General features: G+C 39.8%; 1 protein-coding gene and 1 pseudogene across 1 annotated transcript in view; one reads left to right on the top strand and one right to left on the bottom strand.

Annotated features, from left to right (window-relative positions):
• KCNQ5 (potassium voltage-gated channel subfamily Q member 5) overlaps positions 1-12,096 on the bottom strand; it is a 447,964-nt gene that overhangs the window by 127,820 nt on the left and 308,048 nt on the right. The gene's annotated exons all lie outside the window — the stretch shown is intronic.
• Positions 4,643-5,020, top strand: LOC107531606 (GTP-binding nuclear protein Ran pseudogene; annotated as a pseudogene).

Genomic DNA, 12,096 nt, shown 5'->3' with positions numbered 1-12,096 from the left:
ATGGGGAGACCAGAACAAGGTGTGAAGGGCACCAATGGTTCCTGCCTTGGGAAAGAGTGATTAAGATGGTTTAGAAAGCCAGTGTAACTGGAGCAGGCCTCGTTGGCTGGAAGGCTCAGGAAAACACTGAAAAATGAATTCACTTCAGGAGAACCACGAAAATCCAGTGTCTCCTGTGGTCCTCCTGTTTTCTGTTGGGTGATTCCTGAAATTTCTCTAGAAATAATTTATCCCTTTAAGTTTTTCACATCTGATAAAATGTAAATATCCCTCTGAAAAGTAATTTATTTAACCACACTTATATGACAGGATTCATTTATCCCAAAGGTTCCTCAGAGAGGCATAGGGAAGGGAACAGATTGCAAATGTCCCATTCCAAAGGACTGATTTAAAATTTGTTACCAAAGGAAAACCAGGGATAGGTTTTTATCAGGTGTTGGGGACAGGGGCAGGAAGTGGGTGCTCTCTGTTGGGGACAAGAGCAGTACTACAAAATTTGGTAACAGGGAACATTCAGGGTTTCCCCCACAGTTTAGTCTAGCGGTAGTTCTATGTATCCTAGTTGGTAGGTGAGATGCCATGATGAGGACTTCTGACTTCTTGTAGTGATTTTAGATACTTAGGGTTGGGATGGCTGCTGTTAAGGGCTGCAATGCTCATCAGATATGAGGGAGACACTCAAGTGAACCCTTCTGTGTTCACAGTCTGTGTTCTTAAAGTCATACCCTACAGCAGGGAAAAACATGGCTCTACCCACCACGGGGGCATCTCTCCATGGGACAGAGCCACAGTGGTGCTCTCTGCTGAGGTGCCCAAGTTAGCAGTGCATGTAGGGGGCTTCCCTCACATTCTCCTCTTCCCTCCTTTAGGAACAGAAAATGGGTTCACTGAGTTTTTTATGGTTGTCTACCCTCCCCCATCCCAAAGCAAATTACATCTTAACTGGTTTGAGGTTTATATATGGGTGTGTCTGCATGCAGCCACATGTGTATATAGCAGGGATTAAAACTAAACCTCTGAATCATAAACTCCAAGCTGGAAAAATTGAAAACAATTTGCCGTACCTTGAACTGAACCCAGATATTCATTCTGCTACAATTTTGCCAAATAATCACAAGCGAACCAGTTCAACTTAGAATTGAAGCTGAATGACCGGAATCAGATCAGAATGGAAACATCAAGAAAGTCTCCAAAAGGTTTCTCAAAAAAATTAAAAATGGAACTATCTTATTACCCAGTGATTCCACTTCTGGCTATATATCCAAAAGAACCCCAAACACCAATTTGAAAGGATAAATCCACCCCTATGTTCACTGCAGCTTTATTTACAATAGCCAAGATATGGAAACAACCCAAGTGCCCATCAATAGATGAGTGGATGAAAAAGCTCTGGTACATATATATATATAATGGAATATTACTTGGCCATAAAAAAGAATGAAATCTTACCATTTGTGACAACATGGATGGACCTAGAAGGTATTATGTTAAGTTAAATAAGTCAGTCAAAGACAGATACCATATGATTTTACTTATATGTGGAATCCAAAGAATAAAGTAAATGAACCACCAAAACAGAAGCAGAGTCATGGATTCAGAGAACAAACTGATGGTTGCCAAAGGGGAGGAGAGTTGGGGGATTGGGTAAAAAAGATGAATGGATTGAGAATTACAAATTTGTAGTTACAAACTAGCCATGGGATGTGAAGAACATCATAGGGAACATAGTCAATAATATTGTAATAACTATGTATGGTACCAGGTGGGTACTGGAAATATCAGAACACTTTGTTGTAAAGTATGTGATTGTCTAACTACTATACTGTATACCTGAAACTAATACAAAATAATATTGAATGTAAACTGGAATTAAAAAATAACAAGAAAAATAACTAAAAAATATCATTAGTACTTAAATAAATATATCAATAATAAAAACAAAAAATAAAATTAACATTGCTACCAGAAATAAAATCAGGACATTCTATTAGTTTTATAGTAAAAGAATATGCAAAGGCAATGGGTTTTTCTTACTTATAAAAATTTAAATAAAATTCCTTAAAACAGACAAATAATGTATTTCAATCAAGAGATTTCTGGCTTTAAAAAATTGGTACACATCAGCCAAATTGACTATAAGGCAAATCTTCTCTTTGGCTGGGGCTATTTCTCTTGTGGGTGGAGGTGGACATCTGTCACAAGACAAGAGTTAGGATAGTGTAATGAACTGAATGTTTGCTTCCCTCCAAAATCCATTATGTTGAAACTTTGACCCCCATGGTGCTTGGAGGTGGGGCCTTTGGGGGGTAATCAGGTTTAGGTGAGGTCATGAGGGTGGGGCTCCATAATGAAATTAGTGCCTTTATAAAGAAGAGACCTAAGAGGGTGCACATGCTCTCTCTCTCCACCATGTGGGAACACAGTGGGAATGACGTCATCGTCAGGCCAGGAAGAGGGCCCTCACTGGGAAACCAATCAGCTGGCACCGAGGTTTTGAACTTGTCATCTCTGGGGCTGTGAGAAATAAACATCTTTTGTTTAAGCCACCCAGTCTTCAGTGTTTTGTTATAACAGCCCAAGCTGACTAAGACAGATGGCTTCTGTGCTACTGAGAGGCTGAGAGTCAGGTCAGGATTAGGTGTACTCTTGGAGAACTTTCAGAACTTTTTACTTTTCTCACTTGGGAGTCATGTCTCTGTCTTTACACCTGCCCTTGTTTGAAGCAAAGAAATTGCTCTTATATTGAGAGATCCCTTGGCTTCAAAAAAAAATCTGTCTCTTCTCTCTTCTGTTAAGGTATTTATATTAGTCATCTAGGCTTACCAGTAGAAAAGGAGAGGCAACTCTAAGAATGAAAATCTACGAGAGGCCCTATTAACAGAACATATCACCACAATTATAAAGTGCATATCAACTCTCCTTGCAATCTCTGATAAATACAAAATGTTAATTATCCCCAAAGTATGTAAAACAATGACATTGTAACAATATTCCATTAATAATACTTTCTAAATTGAAGGAAAATTTGAAGATTTCTGCCCTCTTAAACATTCAAATCACAAAGAAAAAATCAAATATGTGCAAGATCATTTAATAGTTTCAATTTTATTCACCATGTGAATCCTCACTTTGGATCCTTTATGAAATCTGTCAAGATTATAGGATATTTATTTATGTCTCCAGTTAATTGTTTCTAGTTATCTATCAAAGTCATTCAATACCAGTCATGCTATAAATTAAGCAGACTCTTAGATTGAGTAAGATGAAGGGCCCATTCATAGAAAACTTTGAACTAATTTAATGAGCATCTCTGTCTGTTGTTCATTTGACCCATTATACAATAGATTAAGAAGGAATATATCTTCTATACCTACTGGCTTAAAAAAAAAAACTGAGATTAGGACAAAAGCATGAAAACTTTGGGAAATTTCCAGGTGTTTTAAAACACCAATATTTATGATCTTTAAGCATAAGATATAGCACATGGAAAATATTGATTTGATTAAATGGTGAGTTATCCTGACAGCTGCATCCAAGGAGTACTTCCGATATCCCTTGTGTCTATTACAATCCATTTCTCTGTTGTGTTATTCAACAAGCCATGTTCTCATCCCAATTTGTTCCTCTGAAGCCTGTTGGAGAGAAGATGCCGTCTCTTGGTACATCTAGCCATTATTTCAGACAGAGATGGCTGCTATTGTACATAAGCCATCCTTTTTATTTGCCTATAATAGTATTTGGAATGTTATTTTTGTCCAACACCTGTGTTCATATCATCAGCATATCTTAATTAATACACCACTGCCTGCTTGTCACCCATTATGCACACCTACCAAACAACCTTGGATCGGTGATGGACTGATTTGGAAAATCACTTAGTGTAGGAGGAACTGATCTGTCACAGCAACTTGAAACCCTCCTCTGTTCTCCTGCTCTTTTATTTGGTTGTGGACTTATTCCTACCTGGCAACACAACACTTGACTTGGATGCCATGGTAATAATATAATGACATGTGAGAGGATTGATTCACATTTTATCGAATAGAGCATCCTGTGCACAATTAATGTTAAAGCCATGGAAATATAGACCCATACATTGACTTTATAGGACATTAACAAAAAGTAGGCTCTGAGCAAAAGTAACTGTCTATTCACAAGTAAGGCTCTGCTCCAGAAAAGAATGCATTGGAGAAAGTACACTCCTTACCAGTTCTGAAGCCACATGGAATGCCTGAATAAATAGATGTAAAGTGATATAGCAGGGTCAAGTTGACCTTTTGTAAAACCTAGGCAAAAGAAGTCCTGGAGTGGGATTACGCTTCTGCCACTTTTCCAGCTCTCAGTCAGATGGGCCCAGAGACACTTCTGGAAGTAACATCACCATGGGCTGCCCAAGGAGAACCCCAAGTTCAGTTCAAACTTGTATTGGTTGGTGATGGTGGGACTGGGAAAACTACATTTGTGAAATGTCATCTGATTGGTGAATTTGAGAAGTATGTAGCCACCCTGGGTACTGAGGTCTACCCCCTCATGTTCCACACAAAAAGGGCCTGTTAGGTTCAGAGTGTGGGATACAGCAGGCCAGGAGAAGCTCGGGGGACTGAGAGACAGCTATTACATCCAAGCCCAGTGTGTTATTATAATGTTTGATGTAACTTTGAGAGTTACTCACAAGAATGTGCCTAACTGGCATAGAGATCTGGTATGAGTGTGTGAAAACATCCCCATTGTGTTGTGTGGCAACCAAGTGGATACTCAGGACAGGAAAGTTAGGGCAAAATCAATTGTTTTCCACCGAAAGAAGAATCTTTAGTGCTACGACATTTCTGCCAAAAGTAATTATGACTTTGACAAGCACTTCCTCTTGAAAACTAACTGGAGACCCTAACTTGGAGCTTGTCACCGCCATGCCTGTTCTTGCCCTACCAGACGTTGTCCTGGACCAGCTTTGGCAGCACAGTGTGAGCGTGATCTAGAGGTTGCTCAGAACACTGCCCTCCTGGGTCAGGACGACCTGTGAGAAAGGCAAGCTGGAGCCCAGCGTCCGAAGTCTAGTTTTACAGGCGACTGTCCTGTGATGCCAGTGGGCATTGTGTTTGTCCCTTTATTATAGAGCTAAAAAGAACCTGTGCTTGATCCCTGGGATGCTCAGGGAGATGAATGGGTTTCAGAGTTAATGTGGCAGTTAAAAAATACCTTCATTTTTTTGGACCTGCATATTTAGCTGTTTTGGAACAAAGTTGTTTTCTTATTGAGTTTCAACTATAAGACTGTTGCAGTCACATCACAATATTCAGTGGTGAAACTTTGTTTGTTACTGTCATTTCCATTCCTTTTTGTTTAGAATCAGAATGAAGTTGTATTTCAACTATCTAAAAAAAAAGAAGAAGTCATGGAGCAAGCTGTGCTGAAGGTAAATTTACTCGGCCCAAAGTGGTGGTGGGAGGTGTCAGGCTGTAGGGAAAAGCAACAAGGATCCCACCGAGGTGGATTCTCCTGTTGAAGCAAGGAGGGCCCTGGAAAATGTCCTTGGCTGAAAGGGAAATAGCTGTCTCCTCTCTCTTGTCTGTGTTCCCCTTTTCATCTTTGTTTATCTTCTAGGCCAGATCATGAAGCTTCCAAGGACAGAATGCTGTCAGGCTCACCCCAAGGTAGCCTGACTGTGCAGCTGCATCCATCACAGCCTCTCATCAGGCGTGGTTGTGGGGGAGACTTCCCTGCTGCTCCCCCATCTCCCAGCCCCATATCCTGATGAGCAGGGAGGAGAATTGTATTAAAGCAAGCAGTTCACAGCCCCCTTCCCCTTCCGCCCATAACAAAGTGTATCTAAGAGTCACTGAAGGCGTAGTTTTCAAAGACTAGCTTCCTATGTCCAAAATTGGTATTTCATCAGTATAAACTGTTTATACTGTTGAAAGTTCCCATTTTTACAACTTCTTCCATTATGTTTACTCTGCTTGTTTGCATAGTAGATGCAGGCTCAGTGGACTCATCTTCTTCAAGGGCACAAATACAATTCATTACTTCCATTATGACTCTAAAAGTTCAGGATTCATGATAATTTTGCTAGAGTTTAGGTAACACTTATTTGGTATCATTGATTAAAAGAGGATTTATTAGGCAAATTAAGAACAGAAATGAGAGGACAAGGGGAAAGGTTTAACATATTTAAGACGAAAGAATTTTCAAGGTCTTTAATAGCACTTATTTGCATTTAAACAATTAATGGAACAATTACAACCAGGCCAAGCCATCTCATTAATTAAAGAAAACCCAGCAGGATCTTTATTTGGCAACAGTTTGTTAGCAGAAATTCCCTAAGTATTGCCTCAATGGAAAATTGGTAAGAAATATGCCTCCTCTCAAATTCTAATTACCCCCTTTCAATCTTCCTGTTTTCCACATAGTGAGACAATCATTCCAAAAAGCTATAGCTACCTGCATATGTAAATATGTGTCAGTCTGTCCCACAGGTAGCTCTAGGCGCTGTGATGGCTGGAAGTAGCCCCCAGCCTGGTAGAAGCATGAGGTGGATCCACAGGAAAGGTCTCTAGCTGATCCAATGGGCCTGAGACCCCGCAGTCTCTTGCTCTAAATTTGTGTGTTCGGTTCTGATCCTTTTTGTACCTCTCGTGTGATCTGCCCCAGTAGATAGGCCTACTTGCCTCTCTCTCCCTGAAACCAGCCCCCGGAGACCTAAAAACTGCAAGTTCCCCATCAAGGGAAGCAGAGGGCTGGCACAGTGACTTGATTAGGACACTATCAAACACTGGGGTCATTAATTTGGTCATAGTAGGAAGCTTAAGACAAAGTGCCGAAAATAGAGATTCCACCACGCTTCATCCATTCATTTGGCAGAGAAGGTTAGGAGCATGGAGGAGCTCTGCTGCTTACTAGTTGTGTGACTTTGGGCAATTTAACTTAACCTCACTGCACCTCAGTTTTCTATAAAATGGGGATAACAGCTCTTTCTTTATAGGGTTGTTACCATGGTTTAAGTGACTTTTTTTTTTTTTTTTTTGGTGTGTGTGTGTATGATCAGAACTCTTAGGATGTATTTTTTTCTTTTTGTTCAAAATATTACAGATGTCCCTTTTTCTCCCAAATGACCCATTCTACCCTACCTCACCCCCCCTCCCCAGTCCCTCTCCATACCATTGTCTGTGTCCTTGGGTTGTGCATATATGCATGTAAGTTCTTTGGTTAATTTCTCCCCCTCCACTCCCCTCCCCATCCCTCTGAGATTCGTCAGTCTGATCCATGCTTCCATGTCATTGAATCAGTTCTGTTCATCAGTTTATTAAGTTCTTTAGATTCCACATATAAGTGAGACCATGTGATGTTTGTCTTTCCCTGGCTGGCTTATTTCACTTAGCATAATATTCTCCAGGTCCTTCCATACTGTCCCAAAGGGTACGAGATCCTTCTTCTTTACAGCTGCATAGTATTCCGTGGTGTAAATGTCCCACAGCTTTTTAATCCACTAAGCTGCTGATGGGCACTTGGGCTGTTTCCAGATCTTAGCTATTGTAAACTGTGCTGTTATGAACATAGGGGTGCATATATTTGTTCTAATTAGTGTTTCAGAATTCTTAGGATATATTCCTAGAAGTGGGATCACTGGGTCAAAAGGCAGCTCCATTTCTAATTTTTTGAGGAAACCCCATACTGCTTTCCATAGTGGCTGCCCCAGTCTGCGTTCCCACCAGCAGTGTACTAGGGTTCCCTTTTCTCCACACCCTCACCAGCACATGTCATTTGCTGATTTGCTGATGGCAGCCATTCTGACAGGTATGAGTGATACTTCATTGTGGTTTTAATTTGCATCTCTCTGATGATTTAAATGACTTAATATTTATACAGTGCTTAGAACAGTGCTTGATATATAAAAATCACCTTTCTAACTGCTATAAAGTAAATCCACTCATTTAATATTTATTGAGTGCTCACTACATGCCAGGTACTCTCTTAGATGCTGGAGATATATAAGTGAGCAGAGTCAAATATCCCTGCCCTCTTGAACCTTCTAGTGAGGGAGGCATATAGTAAATCTAATGAATAAGTACATTTTATATAACGGAAGGTAAGTGCTGTAGAGAGTGACAAAGGAGGGTAAGGGAGCTGGAGAGAGCTGGCACGTGTCCAACCTTAAACAGGAGAGCTGGGGTAGGCCTTTCTGAGCAGACTGGAAGTTATTAAGGTAGTGAGTTAAGCAGGTTTTTGATGAAAGAGGCAGAAGGGTCAGTTGGTATGAAAGAGGAATATGGAGATGGAGCGGCTGGAGTAGGTCAGGTAAGGGAAGGGGAGTAGGAGGTGAAGACAGAGGGGAAAGGAGGGCCAGACTGTAGGGTCATTTAAGTTATTGTAAGAACTTTGGCTTTTATGCTGAGAAAAAAGGGAATTCAGGACAAAGGCCTCAGGAAGGACCAGCTTTCGTTGATACTATGATTGATACTATTACTTCAATGTTAAAGCTTTCGAGTGTCAAGTGGGCTTTGGAGCAGTTCTGAGCTGTGCCAAGGAGGGTAGTTGATGACTGTGGGGCAAGCAGCATGCTCTTCACACCTTAACATCCTCAGTGGGACCCAATTCATAAAAGTTGAGTGTGGTTATTTGCTTTGGTGATTATTTTTCATCTATTATAAAAAGAATCTACTTGAATAATGTTTTTGTTCATCTGAAATGTCAGTTTTATAAAAAGTAGCTAGTCACTAGAGTGGTTAGAAATTTCCACTTTATAATTTAAAAAAGTTGTAGTTATCAACAGAAACATAGGAATGAATTTTGTTCTCGCTACAGTCAAATCATGTTGAGATTTTATTTCATCCCTTTATATTTCTGAATATTACTGAGACAAGAGAAAGAGTAATCCCTCATTTCAGATGGATTTTTTCTTAGAGATTTTCCCAAGCAATTAATTTTTCTTCTCTTCAGCTTTTCTGCTCTCATCTGAAAACCTCAACCTTTGATTTTTTATTTTTATTTTCAGCTATCATTTCATGACATATCCAGGGAAGCGCACATATATAGGTTACCTAAATCTCTTTTTTTAAAAAAATTGTTTTCCTTTGATCACTCTGTCCTAATGATACAGATGCTTGTGCCAGTAATTGAACTCTTACATTGATATTTGCTGTTCTGACATTTGGCCAGCATTATTTATGTCAGAGGCTTAAGGTTAAGGGCTGACTTGTGGTTCACAGCAGTTTAGGGAAATGGTTCTCTAGGGTGCAGGAGATTACCTCCTATGTGTTAGGAGGTGATTTTGATTCATCCAATGACTGCTGAAAAACAGATTGATATTTGGGGAAGATGCTAGATTCCTGCAAAGCCCTGATCCCACACAACCTTGGACATTTGTATAGGTGAAAGGAACCAAACCTTCCAAGGTGCTCCATTTCTTGGAGAACTCGATCCCTCTATCATGTGGGAAAACAGGCGCAGCAGGGGATTGCAATTACCCTAAGGTTTCATGGATTTTTATCCTAGATTTAGGATAACTAAGAACAGTTTTCAGTGAGACCTTATAAAGAATTTTGCTTTTAACAAATTAAGTAAGTTCACTGGCTCCTCATTGCAATGTTGATCCATAGCTCCTTCAAGGGAAGAGGGCTCCATCCACAATTTTGCATTCATCATCTAGGAGCCATGAGACTTTGGATGAAGACTGCTGTAAGCTAATACTCTAACCACTTTAACTCCAGTGTTGAAGATGACGTAGGTGGTAAGCTGTGTCCTAGGAAGTATCTAAAGAAATGACTCAAGCCTAAATTTTAACAGAAGGGATGCTTGGGATTAGGTTCCTAGGGGCATGGCATAAAGAAGAAGAGTATTAATATTACATCTGATCTCCGAGTGATTTGCTCACTATACTGATGGCTACCATTTCCTTGTACAATTTTCTAACTCTCCACCTCTCAGAGTTCCTTCATTTCCCCTACATGCTCATGATCTCCAAATCTAGACTCCCACATCGCTTGGACTATGGATAAAATATTTCCAATACATTCTGATGGTCACAAATTAAAGATATATATATATTATTATTATTAAAGATTTATTTGAATATGTTCCAGTGTTAATGCATGAATTAGTTTATCTTTTTAAAAATTTTATCTTTATTGTTGAAAGTATTACAGATGTCCCCCTTTTCCCCTTTATTGACCTCCTCCACTCCACTCCTGCCCCCTCCCCAGGCCTTCACTAAACTATTGTCTGTGTCCATGGGTTATGCATACATGCATATAAGTTCTTTGGTTGATCTCTTCCCACCCACCACTCCCCCAATTCCCTTTGGGATTCCTAAAACCAGCTTGTCTTTCTTCTGAACCTGTTCTGTCCTCAGTCTTGGGTAATAGCATCACTATCTGACCACAGCCCAAAGTCAGACTCACAGGCATCTTCATCCCAAGTCTCTCACTTCAAACACCACCCCTCCTTGCCTCGACCTCAGGAATGCTTCTTGACTTCAGCCTTTTCTCTCCTTCTCTTCTGCTTCTGTTTTAGTCCAGATGTTCATTACCTGGCTCAGGGCAATGCTGCAGCCCCCATTCTTTCCTGCACCTTCTCCATTCCAGTTACCTTCAAAGGATACTCAGAATTGTCTTTTTCAAAACCACACTTGGTCAGGTCATTGTGCTAATTAAAGACCTCCTTTTGATTTCCCTCATTTACAACATAAACTCCAAATAACTTTATTTGGAAAACTAACTTCTTCTCAGTACGGTTTCAATCTCCCCCCGAGTCTCTGCTAACCTACCTGTCTTCCCTAAAATCTAGCTAGACAGACCCAGACTTTTGTGATTCTAGACCCATCTCAAATGTCCACACCTCTGGAAGCCTTTCCTAAAATCACAGTGGGGGAATTAATCACTCCTTCCGTTGTAACCAATTGTTCTTTCTACACATTTTAAAAAATCAATTTCAGAGAGAGAGAGAAAGGGGGAGGGAGGGGGAGAGAGAGAAACACTGATTGATTGCTTCTCCTACGCACCTCAACTGGAATTTAACCTGCAACCTGGGTATGTGTCCTGACTGGGAATTAAACCCTTGACCTTTTGGTGTATGGGAGATGCTCCAACCAACTGAGCCACACTGGCCAGGCTACACATTTCCCATCATATTTATGGATTACATAGTCTCTAATTCTAGTTCCTTTTGGTTCTCTCACACACTTTTGCTTTTCTCTCTCAAGGTAAGGAATTAGATCTTCTAATTCTGAAAATTATTTGGAATTTTACTTTAGGTCAAAAATAGGAACAGACAGAATAATTTAAATAAGATTAAGGAGGAGGTTAGGGCATAGAGCCTAGAACATACTAGGTACTTAAGAAATGTTTGTGTCTTCTTTTTTTAAAAATATATCTTTATTGATTTCAGAGAGAGGAAAGGAGAGGGAGAGAGAGATATAGAAACATCAATGATGAGAGAGTCATTGGTCGAGCCTGCAACCCAGGCATGTGCCCTGACCGGGAATCGAACCCCCATCGCCTGGATCCTAGGTAGACACTCAACCACTGAGCCATGCCTGCTGGGCAAGAAATCCTTGTTTAATGCAAGGTTTAAAGCAAAATATGTGTCAAAAGTGAAACATAAATAATGTATTTCGTGAGATCTGAGGAGGGAGTGATAACTACATCTTAGTTTGATTAAGCTCAGTTGATCTAAAATACTATTATAAGAAGCCATTTAGAGACATCAGTCCCTATTTCTTTTGCCTATAAAGACCATTAGTGAATGACTCAGTCATTAGCAAATGAGTTTTTAATTAAAATATGTTAGTGTCGAATCACTGGTTAGGCCAGTGCAGTAATTCTCTCTTGTTATATGATCCTATCCATTTTTAATGTTGGCTAGTGACTCATGTTATACTATTATTCTTTAATGTTAATGATCAGCCTGCTTTCAAATTGGGTAAGAGTGTTTATTTTAATAACATAAATCACTTGATTATCCCAGATTCAGAAGGGTAAGTGAAACTCAGCAGAAAATGAGGATGAGTGAAAAAAAAGGGCAAAAATTAGCAAATAATTATTTTAGATTTTTGAAACTTATGTTCTGCAATACTTATCCTTGTCTTTATATCTCTTCCATATG

Source organism: Miniopterus natalensis, chromosome 5, assembly GCF_054644295.1.
Source record: "Miniopterus natalensis isolate mMinNat1 chromosome 5, mMinNat1.hap1, whole genome shotgun sequence".
NCBI lineage: Eukaryota > Metazoa > Chordata > Mammalia > Chiroptera > Miniopteridae > Miniopterus > Miniopterus natalensis.
This window is presented reverse-complemented; position numbering and strand designations above follow the sequence as displayed.